Consider the following 24,585-nt stretch of genomic DNA (forward strand, 5'->3'; position numbering starts at 1 on the left):
TCTGGTTCCACCCTCACAACCAAAAAATATACTGTGGTCCACACAACAAAGTCACAGTAATCAGCCTTGGTTGCAAGAAGCTGACACTGAACCTGGGCGTAATAGGGATGGCCAGGTTTCAGTACAAATTCCCCATCACTTTGCAACGACAAACAGAAACATGTATCATTGCACGCCTCACGCACAGTCACCTCTCAGCGCTGCTTACCAAGATGGCCGACGCATCACGCGTGCATGGGAACACCTACGTCATCGCGCATTGCCGATTCTCGAGATTGAGTATTTACTATATATGCCAGCGCGATTTGTATGAAGAAAAGCTTCTACTTTGAGTTCTGCTACGATGTGCAGTTGTATGTATGGAATGCTAAATAAATCCTCGAACTCAATTTGACGAGTTGTTTTCTGCTGCTGCGAAGACGGGCGACGTAGAAAAAAAGAACACAACTATACGACATTTGAGAACTTGTGGCAATCTCAAGTGTCGTGTAACACACATCCGCTGATGTCAAGTCATTTTGGACGATTTTTCCGTGCATTTATCACATAAAGCACAAAATTATAGCGCCAAGTCCAAATTCCTATTTAATACCCTTGATGGGATTTTGTCCGGCCCTTGTGCCTTATTGGGGTTTCAATCGCTCAGTTTCGTTCAAACTGCTCCTGAAGTTGCTCGAACGTTTGCCGAAGTGACCCTTTTAAATGTAGATGCCAGATTTAAATCTGGTAGAGTACTCACATCATCTCTTGTAAAACAAAAAACTTGAGAAAAACTCATTAATTGTGGTTGTTTTATCTTCATTGGTCACAGCTGTCTGTCCGTTTGCCACAGTCAGTGGGGTTAATCCACTGCATTAGGAAACGGCCTTTGTTGTTTGTTGTTTTCGTTCTTTTGCGTTTATTTTTTTTTATAGAGCTTTTGTTTGTTGTTTCAGAGTGATACGAGTTCGCGCGCAGTACAGTAGAAAGTTACCAGCAGCTGTCTGTCCATTTGCTGCAGTCAGTGGGGTTATTCCACTGAATCAGGAAAATGGTCCATTGTGTTGTTCAGCTTTGATTACTGTTACAGAGTGCTACGAGTACGCGCGCAGCACGGTGGAGAGATACCAGCAGCAGCAGGTGCAGGCAGAGGAGGATAAGCACCAGAAGGACAGGAAGGAGGTGCTCAAGCTGATCAAAGACGAGCTGGACGTGCTCAAGAAGAAAAACAGCGACACGCAACATGGCAACATTAGCAAGCTGGAGTTCCTCAAGTTCCTCTACACGACGCACCCTCCAAAAAACCCTGAACATAAACTTGGAGAGGTGAGATGTTATGGACATAAACTATTATGCATTTGTGTGTGCATCAGTCAACATCAAACAGCAATATTATTCAAACTTAGGATTGCAAACCAACTATAAAAAGCCGTCACACACCCTCACCATTCTGAACATCAAGTCAAGTTTTATTCCAATAAAACCCCGTGAGGGTACATGGAAAATTAAAAAAACACAATAAAAACACATTTCATTCAACACCAAATAAAAGGAACTAAAACAAAAAGAAATCAGACTATGTACAGAAAAGGGAGTTGAGGGGTGAGGGAGAGCAAAAACAATACAAGAAACAATTCAACAATAATAATAATAAATAATAATAATAATAATAATAGTAATACTAATACTAATAATAATAAAACACTACAAGTGCAAAGTGATTACATACATTTCTTTACTATGGGAAATGGGGGGGAGGGAGAGGGGGGGAAGATGGGTGGGTTAACATAAGGACAAAAATACTATTACAAACAGCACAAAACAGATAACGGAGTATAAAGCTAAAAGAGAATTAAATTTTACTCGCTTCTCAAACAGTCCATTACAAGTGTCATGAACTTTGCGAGTTTTAGCAATAAACTCTTTTTTGTAGTGGAAAAAAGCTCTCTGAATTTAACTGAATTGGGGCGGGCATAATAATAGCACCGTAACAACTGTTTTCTATAATTGGTAAAAAAAGGACATACAAAAATATAATGGAACTCGTCCCCAAGGTCACCTGATGAACATTTGTGACAGATTCTGTCTTGTCTGGGAATACCAAGAGTCCTACCTTTTTGTATAGGCAATTTATGATTCAGTGTTCTAAATTTTAAAACAGCGTTTGCTAAATTAACCGGCAGGATGGACAAGTACTTTTCAAACTCAAAATTCTCTTTATACATTCTATAATTATAATAAAACTCATTGTTATTTATTTCTGAATGCCAGGTTTGGACAAATTGGTCTTGTAGCCTATTTTTCATCAGTGCTTTGAAAGTATTAAAATAATCACCATCCGTTACATTATTGATAGTTTGATTGTGCCAAAAATCACTAAAGCCTAACTCATTTAGAACACCATGGACATAAAGCAAAAATTTTGACTTGTATACACCAGATTCATACATTTTAAACAAAAAACGATATGTCACACAAGAAAGTTTGTCAGAACCATTAGAAAATGCAAGTTTGTACCAAAAATTCAACATACGACATTTCGCTTGAATACTTACAGGGAACTGACCTAATTCACCCAAAACCATGTTTGTTGGTGTTGATTTGCCAACTTTCAAAATCATCTTAAAAAATCGTTTCTGTAATTTGTTAGCTAAATCAGACATGTAAGGGCACCATACTTCAGAACCGAAAAGTAAAATAGGGACCACAGTTTTTTCAAAGAGGTCAATTTGGACATCAAGAGGCAAAAACAGTTTTCTAGTTTTACGTAATAAAGCAAACATGGCCTTGGAGGCACGGTCATACAAATTCTTCTGTGCAACAGTAAATTTACCATTGTAGCTAAATTTAATACCCAGGTATTGAAAATCATACACAATATCAAGTTTCCGACCATTGAATGTAAATGTCGGAACTGTTCTTACTTTCCCTCTTGAGAAAATCATTACTTTTGTTTTAGTTACAATCAATTTCAAAAACCAATCTTTACAATATCTGTCCATAATATCTAGAGCGATCTGCAAGGATTCTGGCGATTCAGCAAAAATAACCGTATCGTCAGCATACAACAAAATGAACAACCCATACAGAACGTTAACATCACTGTTGTCACAGTTTACATTTTCGGATTCACGTCCTAAGGTATTTAGAGCTGACTCCCGATCAAAATAATTCTTCAGATCGTTTAAATATACGGAAAAAAGCAGGGGAGACAAGTTCTCACCTTGTCTCACACCGGCAGAACCAGAAAAAAAGTCAGACAACTTAGTGTTCCACTGTACACAGGACTTAGCTTTAGAGTACATATCTTGAACAATCGTCAACATCTTACCACGCACACCACAATTTAACAATTTCTGCCACAAAAAAGAGCGGTTAACAAGGTCAAAAGCCTTTTCATAGTCAACAAAAACACAGTACAATCTCTTCTTTTTAGACAGGAAAAAGTCTATTAGTGACCCTCCACCACGAAATGAGTCACATGTCACCTCGCGCGGTTCTGCGCTAGGCTTAATATAAGTCCGGGGAGTGTCTGGTAACAGTGTGAGGGTCACCTTAGTCACAGACTTATAACTCAAACAGTGTTCGCTCTTTTTTAAAACGGTTTTCACCACTGGATAGAGCATAAAAAAACCTTTAGGAACATGTAAAAATATGAAAATCATGCAAAGGTGACATGCGACTCATTCCGTGGTGGAGGGTCACATTCAGGGTAAAAATATGATCAGTCACGCTATGGTCGGAGCGAAAACCTGCTTGTTCTTCACCAATAGTGTTATTGGCATCAAAAAAATGAGTAAGGCGGTTGTTTAACAGACAGGTGAAAGCTTTTCCAAAACAGCTCAGGATGGAAATACCTCTATAGTTATTAGGATCATCCTTACTACCCTTATTCTGAAAAGGGGCTTAATGACACCAATAGTCCAGTCTTCGGGTACTTTGCCGGATACAAGGACTAAATTAAAAAAACTTAGTAATAACTGACGTCTGACTTGTGCACGGGTCAAAATGTGTGTGTCAGGGGTCAATTGGTTTGACTTGAACTTGACGTTCGTGTTTCTCACACAAAGATACACGCACTCCATGACTTTGTAAGAAGACATATCGGTAGGTTTCATTTGTTTTTTCCAAAGTTCCAAAAACCAACTGGCAAACTGGCAAAAGTAAACAAAAACAAGTCGCGTAAGGCGAAAATACAATATTTAGTCAAGTAGCTGTCGAACTCACAGAATGAAACTGAACGCAATGCCATTTTTCAGTAAGACCGTATACTCGTAGCATCGTCAGTCCACCGCTCATGGCAAAGGCAGTGAAATTGACAAGAAGAGCGGGGTAGTAGTTGCGCTAAGAAGGATAGCACGCTTTTCTGTACCTCTCTTTGTTTTAACTTTCTGAGCGTGTTTTTAATCCAAACATATCATATCTATATGTTTTTGGAATCAGGAACCGACAAGGAATAAGATGAAAGTGTTTTTAAATTGATTTCGACAATTTAATTTTGATAATAATTTTTATATTTTTAATTTTCAGAGCTTGTTTTTAATCCAAATATAACATATTTATATGTTTTTGGAATCAGAAAATGATGGAGAATAAGATGAACGTAAATTTGGATCGTTTTATAAAAATTTTTTTTTTTTTACAATTTTCCGATTTGTAATGACCAAAGTCATTAATTAATTTTAAACCACCAAGCTAAAATGCAATACCGAAGTCCAGGCTTCGTCGAAGATTACTTGACCAAAATTTCAACCAATTTGGTTGAAAAATGAGAGCGTGACAGTGCCGCCTCAACTTTCACGAAAAGCCGGATATGACGTCATCAAAGACATTTATCAAAAAAATGAAAAAAACGTTCGGGGATTTCTTACCCAGGAACTCTCATGTAAAATGTCATAAAGATCGGTCCAGTAGTTTGGTCTGAATCGCTCTACACACACACACACAGACAGACACACACACATACACCACGACCCTCGTCTCGATTCCCCCCTCTACGTTAAAATATTTAGTCAAAACTTGACTAAATATAAAAACAAAACTACTTCAATAAATTCATCTCACCAAACATTGAGGTCGAACACCGTACGACTCGTGTTGTGGAAGAATCATGAGTGATTCTATGCTGTAAAAATACAGGTATTTATTGAATTGTATTTTGCTCAGTAATAGCGTGAGCTGTGTCAGCCATTTTGAAAAGGAATGTTTTATGTTCTTTTGGTAATGAAGTTACTTGTAAATGAGCTGGTGTAAATAATATGACAGCATAAGTTAGTTGACGGATAATTGAACAGTATTGAGAAAGAATAGCAGTATTATTTCGTGGAAAAGTTTATCTAGGAATTGAGACTTATGGTAGCATAAACTTTTTACGCAGCACCCCGGTCGGAGTGACGAATGGCACCACTCGGCGGCGGGAGAGAGAGAGAGACGGGCATTCCCTCCTTAGCGCCACGAATCCGTTGATTGTGGGCGCAAGGTTGAATCAGCGCTGGAGTTCTGGAAACCGGTGGAGCCTCACCCCATAGTCACCACGAGCTGTATTTCGTCGTGGGTGATATGGATCCAGAGTATGTACCCGCTTAAGAGTGAGTAGTCACTGAATGTGTGAATTACCACTGAAGAAACATAATCGTCAGAAGGATTGTGTGAGACGAAGACGTCGTCAACTGAGAATTACGTGACATGTGAAATGTGCGTAAAGTGAAACTGTGTTAAACAGGAAACATAATCGTTAGAAGAATTGTGTGAAACGAGAACTTCATCAATCGTGAGACAGTTAGTCTCCGACGTGTTTTCAAGATATTATTCTTCTTATACATGAATGCAAGTGATTTGTAGACTGCATGAGAGATAACATATTTGTATTTTTGTGTTGATGTTACAATATAGGTACGAGGGCAAAGGGCATTAATTGTGTTCAGTCTTTGTGCCTTGTTTGAGTGTTGTGTGTGTGTGAGACGGGAGTTTGTAAACAGAGTAGCGCACGCATTTTTCTGATAGAAGCATAAATACACACAGACACTTACACGAAAAACCATCCGTAACAGTCGAAGCGAATCGAACCCGGGACCACAAAGGTAAAGACTAGCGCATGATCGAGCGTGTTACCAACTAAGCCATTCTGTCGCACTGTCGGCAAGGGAGATTTTAACTTCAAATATTACACTTGAGTTCTCGAGCGTGGCGACGACTGACTCGAGTTTCTGTGTCTCTCCGTTCGTATTGTGTACTGTTTTTCATATCCTCACTGTTCGGGGCTAATTCAGTTCATAACTGACCCTACGCTCCCGGTCATTTCGTATAAGTTTGGAAAGCAATATGAAGTAGCGATAATTTCAAGCGTGACCGACATTATTGATACGAAATGCATTGAACAATCGCCGAAAAGCGCTGACGTCATTGCATAAAAATACCCAAAATCCTTTATTCTCGATGACATACTAAGAAGTTAGTTCGGGAGAACGACGATCTATGGACGGTTTATTATATAAAGGGAAGCAAGCGGTTAAAAACGGGCGTCGATAGAGCCAATAAACAGGGATGAGAACTTGTAATATTTCATTCACTTGTGCCGAGACCCATTCCACGGGAATTACCATGCACACAGACAATAGACGATCATGTATGATGACTTTTACCATCTCAGGTGTCATCCACACCGGAATTTAGCGAGCTGAAGAAGCTGTTCCAAAAGGCCGTCATCCACTATCACCCGGATAAAGTCCAGGTGGATGAGCATGGGGTCAAGTGGAAAGCGCTGACCGAGGAGATCACCAAGCTTCTCACCGGCCACTACGAGTTCTTCAAGGGATGCAGCGAATAATTAAATGTAAACTTTGAGAGTGGAGACTGAAAAACATTGTTGGATTGGAACTGACCCACCGAGCGTTATCTGCTAAGCCTTTCCGGCCGTTGTGCGTGTATACATAGTCGCACGCATGTACAGAGACACAAACACAGACATGCACACACAGACAGACAGACAGACGGACAGAAAGTCAGAAGAACGGACAGAAACACTAATGCACGCACGCACGTTCTTTCTGTGCATTTGTCTTTAAGTATAGTTTTATCCCGTAATTGAACGTGGACACAAATTAAAGGTGCAATATTGTCAGAAATAAACAGATGTTAACTGTTCAGTGTTTTTTTTTTATAACACATACGTTCTCCACGTGCTAATGATGAGGCCATAAAAAAGTAAATACAAATAAACTGTTGGTGTTTTTACAGTACTCCTCACTGTTCTTTTCTTTGTGTGCATGTACGAGTGCACACATGTGCCTGTGTGTGTATGTGTGTGTGTTTGTGAGTGCACATGCGTGCGTGTGTATGTGTGCGCGCTTGCGTGCGTGTGTGTGCACATGCGTGAGTGTGAGTGTGTGTGCGTGTATGTGTGTGAGTGCTTGCGTGTGTGTGTGCGATGTTGCTTGGACTAACATCACTTCCAGCGCGATATCAGTTGAAGTACAGGGTGCATGTTTGACCAATGGTTGGTTTTAGTTTCTGTATGTGATCCATAAAAATACAATAAATAAGGTTATATTGCAATATTCGTCTACACGGCAAGGAAAGTATCTTTAGTTATGTGATAGGGTGGAGTGGAAGGGGGAAAATAGGCCAGGAAGCATAAATGAGACGCCAAGATAGAGGTTGCGATAACGTGACTTTTAATTAACGTACACCAGAAAGCACATCAGAAAGCAGTGTCTGATGACACATGAAAAGAAAAGAAAAGATGATATAAGTACATGATATAACAAGTAGAAACGCACGATTCGTACCAATGCATCCTAACCATACATACATTCCACAATAAACCTACTATATCAAGTGAACAGAGGGGGGGGGGGGGGGGGGGAGAGAAAGAGCGGTTGGGAGACAGGACCTATTATCCTTCACAACACAATAGATCTCCGGGGACACGTCACGTCTGCACGCATTGAAGCGTGACGAGGGCCGATAATTTCAAGGTCCATACTACTAAGTTACTCTAGCTATGACGTCACAAGGCACGCTACGTCGTGAACAAAGACACTCAGCTGTCGCGGGAAACAAAATGGCTGACACACATACATGCATACATACAATTACATACACGCCATAGCATCAATCATACGCTCAGAACACATCATAGAACTGATTAAACATAGCAAATACAATAATACCAAAGAAACAATAATTATCTACTTACAGTTCCTTCCTCAAGATACAGCCGCACACAACTCGTCGGAACTCGAATTACGATCCCGGTCGAAAGTCACCTCGCTGATATAAATCCAGCTCTAAAACGTTTCTCACACACACAAAGTCTCTCTAGACAATCCTCGAATCACTCCTTCGCCAAAATAAACGTTATAATGGCTCAGCTACACTCCTTACATTAACACAGTAATCGTTCAATCAAAAGTTAAACAGCACAAATCCAAGCCGATACGCACACTGAAACACGTCCTCTCACTTTGAAATCACACCGGGTACTGTCTTAGCCCACGCTATCATTCTGAGGCTCACGCGCGCACCCGTTCAAACAATCAACCAATAAGAAACCAGCATTGCTACAACTAGCTAAAATTAGCTACAACACACAATAATCCTAGCGGGAGACACAACATGGGTCAGGGGAAGATAATAGACAGGGAGTAAAAGAGAGGGACAACAGTACGAGAAATTGCCACACGGCTACACCCCCCCCCCCCAGCTCTATACCAACTGCGTCCTCGCAGGTATAATGCCTCGGGATTAGCTGAAAATGACATCTATCAATCAAACACAAAAGACAAATACAAGTTCACCCAAGTGAAACAACAAATAAAATCAGAAACGGTAACGGATGACACGCACAGTCACCCAACCCATTCATGCAAGACACAATACAACAGGCAATCAATAATCATAGTGTACACACAGTCTCTTAGCGGAGCACGAACAGTCTCACAATGTTATCGGGTCAGCGTCGTAAAGCTCTACGGGGGCTGGGGCTGTCGCAAGCCGATGCTCTTTCTCTGTGAGCTGCTGTTGCAACAACGCTTCCAAGTCTTTGCGAATGTGTCCTGCTGCTTTCCGCTCAATTGACACCTCTTCACACTTGAAAACTAACCGCTCTCTAAGTTGGCGTATTTCTAAGTCCTTCTGGAAACGTTCATCCTGTAACTGTTGTTTGGCCTCCAGTTCCTTCTTCAGTCGGGTCTCTAATCTGTCAATGGAGGCCTCGTGCTTCGACGTCAGCTGTTCCTGTGCAGTCACAACCTCCTCTGTCTGACTGTTCTGCTCGCGTGGGGGTTGCTTGATGGATGTTGACTGCTGGTCCACACGTAGCTCACTGGGCTCTCTCCATGACAACGGTTGTTGACTCCCATGACGCTTGGTTGGGCATCTGCTCCGTGGGTGCCCGTACAAGCCAACAACGTGGCTTCGGGGACGGTTGCTGTTGACGAGAGGCAGCCGGCGGGCGTTGGTGCAGGGCAGCGCGTAGCTCTGCTGACTTGACGGCGAGTTTGCTGACTTGTAATTGCAGGCTGCGTACCTCAGTGCTGCTCTCTGTTGCTTGTTGTTGCTTCGTCACCACCTCGAAATCTTCCCTCATCCACCTGAGAGCTTCTGCACGGACTGCCGCAAAAGTGACAGCCTCGCGCCCTCTCACAAAGCGCATGAGGTCCCGTCTCATTGCAGGCAAGAACAGTCCGTGCATGAATTGCTCACGAAGTGCAGCATCGGTAACTGTACAGGCAACAACAGCATTCGTCTTCACCTGCAGAGCCTGCAACTTGTGGGCATATGAGAGAATGCCCTCCTCTCGACTCTGGCAGATGTAGAACGACGCTAGTAGAGTGGAAATGCTGGCGTGGTCCCCAAACGTGTCCTGCAGGATGGTCAAGACAAGGTCAGCCGTGGCAGTCGCCTGAGGGGAGTGCATGTTGATCTCCTTCTTTGCAGCCCCAGCGAGGGACTGGATCAGCCACTCTGCTCCCTCGCCTCCAAGTGCCGCCATGTTGAAATGGGAAATGATGCGCCCTGCCTCAGTGCTGAAATCGTCGAGCTGACAACCATCGTCACCACCAGTGAAGACAGGAAGCCTGGGAGGGGGGAACATCTGCCACTGGGGTCTAGGAACCCCGTCGACCGCCATCTTGGATACGCTGAGTACCTCCTACACTGCTTTCTGATGTTAAACTAGGTATAGGGCGTCTCTACTTCCTGAACCCTGCTACGCAAGCGCCAGATGTGATAGGGTGGAGTGGAAGGTGGAAAATAGGCCAGGAAGCATAAATGAGACGCCAAGACAGAGGTTGCGATAACGTGACTTTTAATTAACGTACACCAGAAAGCACATCAGAAAGCAGTGTCTGATGACACATGAAAAGAAAAGAAAAGATGATATAAGTACATGATATAACAAGTAGAAACGCACGATTCGTACCAATGCATCCTAACCATACATACATTCCACAATAAACCTACTATATCAAGTGAACAGAGAGGGGGGGGGGAGAGAAAGTTTACTCTAGCTATGACGTCACAAGGCACGCTACGTCGTGAACAAAGACACTCAGCTGTCGCGGGAAACAAAATGGCTGACACATATACATGCATACATACAATTACATACACGCCATAGCATCAATCATACGCACAGAACACATCATAGAACTGATTAAACATAGCAAATACAATAATACCAAAGAAACAATATCTACTTATAGTTCCTTCCTCAAGATACAGCCGCACACAACTCGTCGGAACTCGAATTACGATCCCGGTCGAAAGTCACCTCGCTGATATAAACCCAGCTCTAAAACGTTTCTCTCACACACAAAGTCTCTCTAGACAATCCTCGAATCACTCCTTCGCCAAAATAAACGTTATAATGGCTCAGCTACACTCCTTACATTAACACAGTAATCGTTCAATCAAAAGTTAAACAGCACAAATCCAAGCCGATACGCACACTGAAACACGTCCTCTCACTTTGAAATCACACCGGGTACTGTCCTAGCCCACGCTATCATTCTGAGGCTCACGCGCGCACCCGTTCAAACAATCAACAAATAAGAAACCAGCCTCCCTACACACCTAAAATTAGCTACAACACACAATAATCCTAGCGGGAGACACAACATGGGTCAGGGGAAGATAATAGACAGGGAGTAAAAGAGAGGGACAACAGTACGTGAAATTGCCACACGGCTACAGTTAAAAAGCATGTGCCCACTGCTTATCCTGTTGAAACCATGTGACTAAATTGTTCACGGCCTTAAAGTATTCTGTGTGTCTTCGTATTTGTCTGTCTGTCTGTATGTCTGTCTCTCTGTCTGTCTGTCAATCATTGTCTGTTTGTCTGGCTGTGTTTCTGTATGATTGACTTATAACTTTGCTGTCTGTCTGCTTGCTTATCTACGAGGGCCACTCACTATGTTTTGCAACCTGGGTTTTCGAAAACACTTACAGCCAATTAGTCTACTCCCGTTTTTAGAGCCTTCGGGAATGCTCGGGCATCTTCGGTGTTCTGAATGTAGCATGATTCTGACTAGAACTAGTTTGCAACGTTGGCTTCGGTATGCCGACAAGAATTCCTTGTCTTGGTTCTATGCAAATGAACACATGTCAGGCGCTGATAAGAGCGCGATCCCTTTGCCATTGTAATTAAAGATGTGTGGGACGCAGGGTGACATATGATACCTCATGCGCGCCGCTGGCAGTAAAATCAGTATCGTCTTTTTTGGGAATGAATTAACACACACACACAAACATGTTTGTTTTAAAAGCAGGTCTCTGCCTCACGCACACATCTACGCAGAGCTTTCAAAACTTTCTAACGAATAGACCTTTTCCACTTAAATTTTGGCGCATGCGCTGTGAAGTTTATTGTCAGATCTACCGGAACTAAGGGGCAAAAGAAAAAATCGACAACGAGGCTTGGTGCAAAGTCAAGTGCGGAGACGACGAGGCAAACTGTTGTGTTTGCAACTGCAAGTGCAACAGTGGAATGAAGAAAGAGAAATACGGTGGACAGAATTTGTCATTGTATGGCTTTCCGATGGGTGCAAGTGCGAAGGCGTAACAGCGAAGGACGCGATGGGTGCAAGCAATCCGACGACAGGGGTTTGTTGTGCCATTGAAAAGTCTGCTCGAGTCACTTCGTGTCTGGCAATGGCACGGCTATCAGCGATGCCAACTACGTTGACTTCGTACCCACCCTTAATCTTGGATTTCCCCCTCCCCACTCTCTACCTCTCTCTCTCTCGCATGATACCGTATATACATACACGGATGTGTTTCTGTGTGTGAGTTTGTGTGTACGATACCGTGTGTACGTATGCGTTTGTGCGTGTGTGTGCGTGTGTGTGTGTGTGTGCGGTGTGTGTGTGTGTGTAATGAAGAGAGAGAGACAGAGAGAGAGAGAGAGAGAGAGAGAGAGAGAACTCTGAACTCTGAACATTTATTGAATAAACACAAGGCTCATTTCAATGGGGAAATGGGGGGAGGGAAATTCAGCGTAGTACATGTGTCCACAGTGGAGCCGAATAAAAACAACAATAAAACAGTGAAAAACAAAACAACAGAACAGACATACAAACATGCCACACGTGAGATACCGTGTTTTAGGATTGAATGGTGATCATCTTAACTAATGTATTGAGATCTTTTCTTGAACACTTTATACAGAAAGTTCGACACATCCATGACATTCTTATCATCATCCGCACTCATAATTGCTGCCACATCGTCATTGGCTTCAAAAACAGAAAGCTCACTTCTGAACTCGTCATATGCAGCACAGTTCAATAAAACATGTTCTTCGTCTTCGTTTTCAGTCTTACATACTGGACATAATAACTGTTGAGGGGTTACACCGCGTTTGTACCTCGTCCTGTGACAGTTTATAGGTGATATACCAAATCTGAATTGGACATAAGCAATTTTAAAGCAACGTAACTGGCTACAATCCACATAATTCTCAATCTTAAACGATCTTTTAAACTTGGCATAGAACACGTATCTCTCTCTCGTCTGGATGTCATTATCCCAATCTGCTTTAAAGCGATTAATGAGTCTTTCTCTTAGTGTTCTAAGAAAATTACCAATGTCACCAACGCTTTGTTGCTGCCATGCTTCATTACAGCCATTCTCACATAGAATGTTCTTTAAATAGAAAGACCAAGATTTTTTACCAGAGTCACACAGAGCACATGACATAAGATACGCTTTACGAGGAAGTCTGTCCTGTGGCATAGCAATCAACCGTAACCAGTACTTCACCACCCTGATTGCTGAGTTAATGAATAGCGGGTGTCTACCCAGATCACCATACACCAGTCTGTTTGGGGTTTGTTGCCCCACACGCAAAAGTCTTTTACACGCAAATAAATGCACTTTCTCAATGTCCCCATAAGCCTGGAAGCCCCAAACCTCTGCCCCATACATTAGAACAGGAAGAATCTGGGCATCAAAAATCTTGAAGAAGATACTACTTGGGACATCACCAAGTCTGAAGAGACATCTTAAAATCTGCATAGTTCTTACCTTGGCCTTAACGGCCAGCTCACCAATAGCTTTCGTGAGTGATAACTTAGTTGTAAAATGAAGACCTAAATACTTATAACTATTAACGACTTCTAAACGTTCATTACCATATTTCCACTGCTCTCGCTCAGCAAGAAAACCGCCTTTGCGGAAAACTATCACTTTGGTTTTAGACAAATTGACGGACATTCCAAAGTTGTCTGCAAAGTTTTTCAAAATGTTAATCTGCTTTTGGAGACCCCAGGCCGAAAAGGACGTTAAAGCGACATCGTCCGCGAACAAAAGGATTAAAATCTGAATGACATCTGGAGTCAGCTGAACACCATGTATTCCCTTTTCAGAGACCTCTACGGCTAGTTCATTTATCAAAAATGAGAATAATGTTGGTGAGAGGACACACCCCTGCCTTACACCAATGGGACACTCGAAAAAGTCTGTAATGCTGTCCGGACAGCGCACACACGAGCGAACTGATGTATACATACTTTGTAAAATCCTCAACATTTTCCCACCAACCCCAGCTTTTCGCAGTGTGTTCCAAAGAATTGCTCTGTTTACACAATCGAATGCTTTACGAAAATCAACGAAACATACATACAACTTTCCAGACCGTTTCAGTAAGTCAGTGATGTACATTTTAGTCGGTCTCCGGTCTCTGACCGATCCAATTTCCCCAGGACCTATAGCTTTAACCCCAGCAGGACACAGGTCCGATTAACCTACAGAAGAAGTGGTCAAGGGTCCGATCGTTTTTGACAATGAAGCGGACATGCGGACTGTTCAATTTTCAAGAGGAAAGCTTGTTTCGGTTTTGCCAAGCGAAAGTAAACACTGCGTGAGGAAAGCTGGTTTCGGTTTTGCCAAGCGAAAGTATGCACTGCGTGTGACCAGTTTGTTGAGTGAACGAGGCACCATATGGGATCTGATTCTTTGAATTAATTTATCCTCAAGTTGGATCAAGAAGAAAAAAAGAAAACCGAACCCATATGGTGCCTCGAGTGCATTCATTGGCTCAGCAATAAATCGTTGAGAGAGGATTCAGTGCACAGAACTTGGTGTGTACGGCTCGAAGAAACCGATTGTGTGTCAAAACCCAGGACATGATCCTGAAAGCAAAACTTGAGGGACCCGCAGAACGGTCAGATGCCTACCTGAAAAACATTGTCGACAGATGGGCAGTGAAAAAAAAACGACAACTGTTCAAATAACTTTGAAATGTGATTCAATCCTTTGAGTATCTAGTCATGACAGTCGCGGAAGGTGGAAGAATTTAAACTGAAAAATCTTTTTAAATGCGGTTTTACGAGTCGTGTTTTTGTCCTATTGAAATTGCAATCTCAGGACACTGTGTCCTATTGATTTTCAGTCTTCAGGACAATTGTCCTAAAGGCTGCTAGAAAAATGTACATCACTGGTAAGTATTTCTGCACAATACTAAAAAGAACAAAGACGTTATCAATAGTGGAATAACCCGCACGAAAACCACTTTGTACTTCATCGATTTTGTTATTCTCACTCGCCCAGCCTGACAAACGTTTATTCAATATGGTAGCAAACACCTTTCCTAGGATACTAAGCAATGAAATTCCACGGTAATTGTCAGGAGTATCAACATCACCACTTTTGTGAATTGGAACTACAATAGCACCTGTCCAGGCAGCGGGATAATTACCAGAGTCAAATATTGTGTTGAATAACTCTACTATGAACGGCAAAGTTTGCTGAGCTGAGTTTATTAACATACCGGCAAGAATCCCATCGGGACCAGCAGATTTATTTGGGTTAAGATTTTTTATTGCAGAGGCGACTTCCTGAGGACTAATTGGCATGTCCAGACATTCTACAGCAATATCAGTATTTTCAGGATCAACCAAGTGTTCCTCGTTACCAGCCTGAGTGTTACCTAGATCAGCACTAAAAACATTCTTGAAATGAGTGAACCACTGTTCACTAGTAATATCTGGGGTTTTACCAGCCGACTGTCGAATGGACTTAAGTTCGCTCCAAAAGAGTTTAGAGTCTTTTGCTTTTTCGGCAAGAGCAGCAAGTTTATTTTGTTTAAAAGATTGTCTTTTAGATGTTAATAAAAACCTGTAGGATTTTCTGTTTTCTACATAACTCAGCCTGTGTGCCGTTTTATTTTGAGTACATTTTGCTCTGCGAAACAAACGCCACCATTTCCTAGTCTCATCTCTGGCCGTTTTACAGTCTCTGTCAAACCACTTACTATGGCGCTGGCCAGTGTAGATTACGCGCTTCATACAGGTTGCAGCCTGTAACAGGCCTGCCGTTAGACAGTCAACTGCAGAGTCTACAGAGTCAGGCAACATCACTGTAGCTTCTACAACAACAGTTTCAAACTGAGCACTGCTTACTGCTTCAACGAACACGGACTTCTTCGACTCGTCCCACATAAGCTTTTCAATAGAACCTGTTGTAGATTTCTTTTTGTCACGGTCATCTCTGAAAAACATTAGTTCGACAGGTAAATGTTTGGATTCAAATCTCTCCGCCACCTCGAGATGGGCTTGGCCAACATTAAGCTCTTTGGATGCCAGAAAGTAGTCTACGGTACTACAGCCAGAAGAACACACATAGGTAAAGCTACCTTTCAAGTCACCTTGACAGGTGCCGTTCAAAATGGTTAAATTACACGTTGCACACATTTCAAGCAACAAGTTACCAAACATGTTTACTACAAGGTCTTCTGACTGGCGTGAACCGTAAAGCTCTGACTGTACGACTGACTGAACATCGCCGTCTTCATCATCTAAGGTGGGATTGAGATTTTTTCGTACGGGCATTAAAATCGCCACACATCAGAAAATAGCATGAGTCATCAAACTGTTCAATGTAATTCAACAAGCACTGTTCCGTAATGATAAGTAGGAAGGGACACAGAGAGAGAGAGAGAGAGAGAGAGAGAGAGAGAGAGAGAGAGAGAGAGAGAGAGAGAGAGAGAGAGAGAGAGAGAGAGAGAGAGAGAGAGAGAGAGAGAGAGAGAGAGAGAGAGAGAGAGAGAGAGAGAGAGAGAGAGAGAGAGAGAGAGAGAGAGAGAGAGAGAGAGAGCGGTAATTGAATTTGGCTTTTACCGAATGAAAACTATTGTCAAAAACAGTGCATTAAGAACTAAAACCAACCAACCATAAAATAAAAAGCACCCTCCATCCCTTTTAACTGTCTCTCTCTTCTGCGTTCTCGCGCTTTTTCTGTCTGTCAATCCCCCCCTCTCTCTCTCCCCCCCTCTCATTTCATAAAAGAATTTGGGAGAGAAGAAAAGGTTTCAATATCCTCGGTTATTCCTTGTGTCAATATTTCCATTTACAAATATATGCAATAACACTGTCTTACAATTAGTCAAAAACAAAGCCCTGAAAAAGATCAAAATCCGAAAGAAACAACTGAAAATCATGCAGAGACTTTCTTCCGAAAATTACAAATCTGGCAAATTGAAAGGAACAACAAAATATTCCTTCAGAGAGAGCGAGAGAGAGAGAGAGAGAAGAGAGAAAGAAAGAGAGAGAGAGAGAGAGAGAGAGAGAGAGAGAGAGAGAGAGAGAGAGAGAGAGAGAGAGAGAGAGAGAGAGCTCAGAACTCAGAATGGTTTATTATTAAGGCCACCCAGAGAGAGAGAGAGAGAGAGAGAGAGAGAGAGAGAGAGAGAGAGAGAGAGAGAGAGAGAGAGAGAGAGAGAGAGAGAGAGACAGTGAGTGAGCGAGCGAGTGAGCAAGAGAGAGAGATAGAGAGAGTCTCACACACACACACACACACACACACACATACACACACACACACAGGCACACACTGAAACAGACAGACACACGCACACACATACATACACAGACATACATATACACACACAAACCACGAGTGAGAGCGAGAGACTGAAAAAATGAGAAAGAGAGAGTCGTCAGTAAGTAGTGGTATTGACACGTAGCAATAATGACACGTCGCGCTAAAAGATGTAGTGCTGTCGACACGTAGTGATAATGAACGAATGATAGCTGACTCATCGACAAATTATTTGTAGCACTAATCAACGTAGCGATAGCGCTATAGCGGCACATAGCACAAACGACACCTAGGACAAATGACACTCAGCACAAATGACACGTAGCGCTGGCGGTACGCACCCTCGCTTATGCAGGGGAAGTTCGCCAAGTCTTTCGTCCATATACCACCAATAGCCGTTTCAAACCATACCTTCGTGCATGTCCTTGACTTTTTGTTCATGATTTTGAACAAGATAATCCGTTTTCTTGCAGAATTTCTCAAAGTAATCCTCTGGCAAAGTAATCTTCGAGCATCGAAAGTGAAAGAGGTATTTCAGGCCAGGCACCTATTGCCCCCTAGTTCCGGTTATCAGAGAGAGGCTGCCGTGCCCTAAAATCTGATTGGTCGAAACGCTGGGGGCAAAGGTTATACGAAAAAGGTCTATTGAGCAAGTCTTCGGAATCAATCATGGGAATTAACACTGCAGTCAGTTCAAAGCCCTGCTATCGGTGTCACTGTAGTGGCGCCACCACGCGGGAAACATGGGTGCGGCAGGGTGTGGCTCTTTTCCCGCGCTGGGCTGGCCGGTCTCAATTTCGCACCGCAGCGCAAAGAAGGATGACGCGTCTCTGTATACTCTTTTGTCTCTGACTTGGGTTTCTATAAAACTTAGCAGGAATAAACTGGCATCGCAAATCACGAAGTGCGGGGCAACAAAGCACAAAATAAAACTCATCTTCCTTACTTTCCCTGCACAATGGACATAACAACATATCCGCATCGTATCTCTTATATCGATTAACGTGCACAAATAGTTCTCTTATTCCACCTCGGAATCTTGCCATAATAAGAGAGAGAGAGAGAGAGAGAGAGAGAGAGAGAGAGAGAGAGAGAGAGAGAGAGAGAGAGAGAGAGAGAGAGAGAGAGAGAGAGAGAGACTGAGAGAGCTTTCTGAACAAGAAAGAAGCAACTGAAAAAAAATAAGAAAATCATCGATCGATCAGCTTGGTCACAAGAATCTGGTTTAAGTTGCTGTTATTTACAGTTTTCCTTACATGGTAACTTCTTATCTCCGTGTAATTGACAACCCATTTCAGTTTCGATGTGCTGGGTAAATGCCTTAGTTACCGATTTAACCGGGAACTATTTCGTTAAAGGCACAGTAAGCCTCCCGTAAACCATCACAGAACTCCCCGAGCGTCTAAATACAGTACAAGCATACTTCCATTTGAACGCTCACCGAACGGGAACATCCTGGCTGCTTTCTGTCGAGCGTGAGACATTTTCCAAGAATTTATTTTCGTGGACTTGGCCCTGAAGAACAATGGCGCCTCGTTTTTGCGCTAGACCTAACTTTTAAAATCTAAATAATAAATTGACAGCTTGTTACACAAACATTCTTTAATCATAAAAGAATTCGTTTTTCATCAAGACAAGATCAGAACAATTCGAAGTTGTGAAAGTTTAAAAAAAGAAAAGCCCGGAAGCAGGGTCACGCAAGGGTCGTAGCAGACGACGGCCCGGTTTATCAGTGCAAATCGCCGTTCCTCTCAACAGTCAAAAGCCATCGCTAGAGTTCTTGTGAACCACAGCCGTTGTTTCGTGCATAAAAAACGTGCTATTGTAGATAAGCTCACGTCGAGTCGCATTCAAATGACTAACTATGACGACTGCATTGTGAAAAGGGGGAAAACTGGATCACACGGGTTCACGATGGCTCAGGGGTAAGATAAACCACGCAAAAATAAATTCTTTGAAAATTGTTCGCTCTTCACGGAGGGCACCTAGGATGTTCTCAATTGGTGAGTGTTTAAATGAAAGGGTGTTTGTACTGTGTGTAAAAGCCTGACCGTATCTGTGATGGTTTACGGGAGGCTTACTCTGCCTTTAAACGATTTATTCCTGACATATTTTCTCAGGCTTAACTGACCATGTATTTGTATTTGTATTTGATTAAAACACACACAAATAACGACGGTTAGTTCGTGAAAAGAGACTGACTTGAATCATGTTTGCATAACTACAGCGATGCAGCGAATATTGCCTAAGAAAATTTGATTTAATTTTAAGCTATTCCATTTTCTGCGGTGTTTGTTTATTTGTTGCTTAACGTCCAGCCGACTACGCAGAGCCATATCAGGACGAGGAAGGGGGGGATGAAGGGGGCCACTTGTCAAGCGATTCCTGTTTACAAATGCACTAACCCATTACTTGTGTCCCAGCAGGCTTTAGTAAAACTAAATTAATACCTACTGGAAGATTACCAGTTTCCAGTATGTTAAAATAGGCTTAACCTATCTACTGCTGGACTTACATCAGAACACTAACAGATTAAACTATACATGAATCGCGAGACAAGCGGCAAGAGAAGAGATTTTTGGAAAAAATACAGGTGAATGAGCAAGAAGGCAGAAAAAAGAAAAGAATTCATGAAGAAAAAGAGAGCAGGACAGGAAAGAGGAACCAAAAATCTACCTAACAGCAAACTAGAAAGCTCCTGCGGTTCCAAAAACAGGAGGGGCCTTTAATTTCATATTTTCTGCGGTGTTTTTATGGTCAATTAAAACAGATTTTCACAAACAAACATATTTTTTCATCCAGTTACTTTTTGCAGCACTGTCAGCCGGACAGAACAGACAGTATATTAATACACGAAAAATGTTCATTCAAAATGAACAGGTGTCCATGTTATTTTGACAAAATGAATATTTTTGTTAAAGAAGCTGGCAAGCACACCCTTTCGAATATAGCGGAAGTAGTTGATTGATGATACAATCGTTTATTTAACGTCACTCTGTAAAAACATTGGCGACATTTGTCTTAGATTAAAGGCAGAGTAAGCCTCCCGTAAACCATCACAGATACGGTCAGGCTTTTACACACAATACAAACACCATTTCATTTAAACACTCACCAATTGAGAACATCCTAGGTGCCCTCCGTAAAGAGCGAACAATTTTCAAAGAATTTATTTTTGCGTGGTTTATCTTACCCCTGAGCCATCGTGAACCCGTGTGATCCAGTTTTCCCTTTTCACAATGCAGTCGTCATAGTTAGTCATTTGAATGCGACTCGACGTGAGCTTATCTACAATAGCACGTTTTTTTTTATGCACGAAACAACGGCTGTGGTTCACAAGAACTCTAGCGATGGCTTTTGACTGTTGAGAGGAACGGCGATTTGCACTGATAAACCGGCCGTCGTCTGCTACGACCCTTGCGTGACCCTGCTTCCGGGCTTTTCTTTTTTTAAACTTTCACAACTTCGAATTGTTCTGATCTTGTCTTGATGAAAAACGAATTCTTTTATGATTAAAGAATGTTTGTGTAACAAGCTGTCAATTTATTATTTAGATTTTAAAAGTTAGGTCTAGCGCAAAAACGAGGCGCCTTTGTTGTTAACGGAACAAGTCTACGAAAATAAATTCTTTGAAAATGTCTCACGCTCGACAGAAAGCAGCCAGGATGTTCCCGTTCGGTGAGCGTTCAAATGGAAGTATGCTTGTACTGTATTTAGACGCTCGGGGAGCTCTGTGATGGTTTACGGGAGGCTTACTAAACACACACAGGCACGCACACAAACTTTCCCTTTATGTACAGTGGTTCACCACCCTCCCGCCCCCCGCACACTCTCGCTCATCTAATTAAAAATGGTGTTAAGAGATACTTGGATATAAAATGGTATTTTTAAAAGTTCTGATAAAAATATATAGTAGCTGTATGAGAAGCAATGGCGTCAGCCGCAGCAATGTCTCTTCATATCCAGGGACCAAGTGGGTGCGTGTGCATAAGTCCAGCGATAAGTTTGGGACCTTGCCACCCAAGGTCTTTATTAAAACTTAAAAGATAGCTTAATTTTTCCTTTGAGGTATTTGGCAGGATATTTCTATTTGAGTTTATAAACTGAGTCAGGGGTTGAAAGTGGCATGAGTTCAAATCACACTCCAAAGTCAAATGAGCAATGGTGAGGTCGGATTGACAGGTGCATTTAAGCTCTAGAAATTGGTAGTTCCCAGCTTCTGCCCTTAGGCGGTTAATCCTTTTTATTACACGTGGGCATGCATTATAGGTGTTCATCTGTTTTGATGGGGCTTCCCGAATGAGCCAGCCAGAGCTTATAGCCGTGTGCATATATTTGTTCCTCCATTCTCTCCAGAGAAGAGAGTCTGTAAGGCTACTGATCTCAGAAGCAGACAATGGCAGGTCTACCTCGGAGGCGCCTATGCCTTGGGCAGCTTCTTTAGCGGCTTTGTACGCTTTCTCGTTGCCAGGCACGTTCACGTGTTCTGGACACCAGACCAGGTTAATCTCGCTTCCTTTTTTTTATAATTTTATTTGCCAGCTCCTTTATGGCAATGACAAGATCATGTCTTGTTGGTCTTTTGTTAGATCAATGGCTGCTTTGGAGTCAGAGAATATAGCTATCTTTTGAGGAGGAGTGTTCTTGAGATTGAGATGAACAAGCGACATGCAGATGGCAAGGAGCTCAGCTGAGAAGATCGAGTTTCTGTTGCACAGTTTAAATTTCCCAGTCATGTCATCGCTGGGGATTACAAAAGCTGCGCCAGCCTTCTTGTCATCCAACACTGACCCGTCTGTGTAAACATGAACATGGCCTTTGTATACAATATCAATGTGCTCAAGGGCTTGTATCCTGAGTAATAACTGATCATCCTTTGTAGCTGTGCAATATTCTGTGTCAAAATTCATTTCTTTCATTGTCCATGAGGGATCACAAGATATGGGGTTTTGGGCCACATCATTTGGGTCGACACTGATTTCACTAAAGAGTGAAGCATTGAATTGAGCCAGTGAGGTGAAAGTGGTGCCAAAGTGGGCCTTTTTGTTTGGGACATGGTTGTAATGCGGTTGTAGCTCCTCTTTTGTTGAGTTTTGCACTGTGTTGGCTCGAACATTGTAATCTGCGCAGCACTTACGTCGCCACATGTCAAGAGGGAGGAATCCTGCTTGGTGGTATACAATGGCCTGCTTTGAATGCCTTGGGTGTCTAAGGGCAAGCCGAAGGGCACGACATTCCGCTGACTGTAGCTTATCAAGCCATTTTCGAGCCGACGAGAAGTAGGCCTCCTGTCCATATGATAGTCTTGATCTTATAAGAGCTCTGGTGATGTTTGTTAGAATAACTGGGCACTTTGCCCATGGTTGGGCAGCCAGTATTTTAAGAAGGTTGATGGTCTTATTTGCTTTGCTTAAAAGATACTTTAAGTGAGCAGTCCATAGTCCATTTGAGGTGAAAAGTACGCCCAGATATTTCACCTGCTGACTGGGTGAGACAACAGATTTATCTAGTGAGAACTGTATCTTTTCTCGATCTTCCAGTTTTCGGTTTGTAAAGACAACGAATACAGTTTTCTCGGCAGAGAGAGTGAAGCCATTCTCCCGCATATAGTTCGCAATGTTATCTATAGCTGTTTGCCACTCTTTAGAGAATTTGTGTTCTGTTTTATAGGTTTTGTTTTGATACTCTTTGCATAGAGCAATATCATCCGCATAAAGCGTCAGTTCGGCTCCATGTGTTTTAATTGTCGATATGTCATGCAGCATAATGCTAAAATGCAGTGGTGCTATTACTGAGCCCTGTGGCACTCCCATGTCAACTTTGCGAGTGGATGATTTGGCACCTTTATAATCAGTTTAAAAGGATCTGTTCAGTAGAAAGCTTTTTATGTATTGAAACATATTACCACTGATGCCTAATTGCTTCAATTTGAACAACAATCGTTGGTGCCATACTGTATCGTAGGCTTTTTTGATGTCAAAAAAGACAGCAAAGAGAGACTTCTTGCGTGAGAGAGCTTTCTTAATTTTGGAGGACAGTTTTACAATGTGATCCGAGACACCCCTGCCTCGACGGAAACCGGCTTGACACAGGGGTATTACCTTTTTTCTTTCCATTTCATCTTCTAGTCTGGATTTTAGTATTCTTTCATAGATTTTGCTCAGATGGGAGGTCAGAGATATAGGGCGCCAGTTGGAAGGGTCAGCTCTTGGTTTTCCAGGCTTTAAAATGGGGATCACAACAGCCTCTTTCCAAGCTGTGGGAATCAGGCCAGACTTCCAGCATGTTGAATAAAAATCCAGTAAAAGATTTAATCCTTGGTTTGGTAAATGTTGTATGACCTGATAGTTTATTGGATCAGAACCACAGGCGGATCGGACTTTTGTCACCGATGCTATAGCCGTTTTCAGTTCTTGAATGGATAAGGGAGCATTTATTTTTAAGGAAGGGTTGAGTTCTGGGTCGTTTAAGTCATGTTTATCCTCCCACTTCTTACGGAAGAGTTCCTGCTCACATAACAGTTTATCTGTTTGGCTTGCTGCTGCAAAAATATCTGCAAACAGTTCTGCTTTTTCAGGAAGGCTTTCATATTTTTTTCCTTCGTGCATAAGAGGACGTTCAGCCTGCTTGTGTCTGCATTTGAATTTCCTTCTTTTGGTCCAAATTTTTCCAGCATCTCTGTAATCGCTCACTTTGCTGGACATGTTTTCAAAATATTCTTTTTTTGCTTTGTCTATAGTTTTGTCACATTGTTCTTCAGTTGATTTCATATTGTTGTGGTTTTGTGCAGACCTGAAGCGATCATACTTCTCTGTTGCAGTTCTTTTTAACCTGATGGCTGTTCTGCATTCTTCTGTCCACCATGGGCTCTGATCAGTTCTGCTGGGTCCGATAAAACGTTTTGCTTTGGGGATTGACAATTCCATTGCATTCAGCAGGTTTGATCTTAGCTGTTTATATTTGTTGTCGATACTTTCTTGGGACTCTGGATTGCCATCCAAGAGGGTATGTGCATCTGCAGACTTAGAGACAGCGTCCTTGAAAACTGCCCAGTCTGCCTTTTTATAATTGTATTTTAAGGCTTTTGGACCTGGCTCTGTGTGTGGTGATTTCCCAATAATGGATATCATGATTGGTAAGTGGTCGCTTTTTAATTTATCTGACACAACGCACCAGTCCGTTGTTAATCCGAGAGTGGGACTAACCAAGGTTATGTCAATGGCGGAGGGGTGTTGGTTTGAGATATCGGGTATTCTGGTTGCTGATCCGTCATTTAGTAAGTACACA

The sequence above is a fragment of the Littorina saxatilis genome, linkage group LG1, assembly GCF_037325665.1.
Source record: "Littorina saxatilis isolate snail1 linkage group LG1, US_GU_Lsax_2.0, whole genome shotgun sequence".
NCBI classification, from domain to species: domain Eukaryota; kingdom Metazoa; phylum Mollusca; class Gastropoda; order Littorinimorpha; family Littorinidae; genus Littorina; species Littorina saxatilis.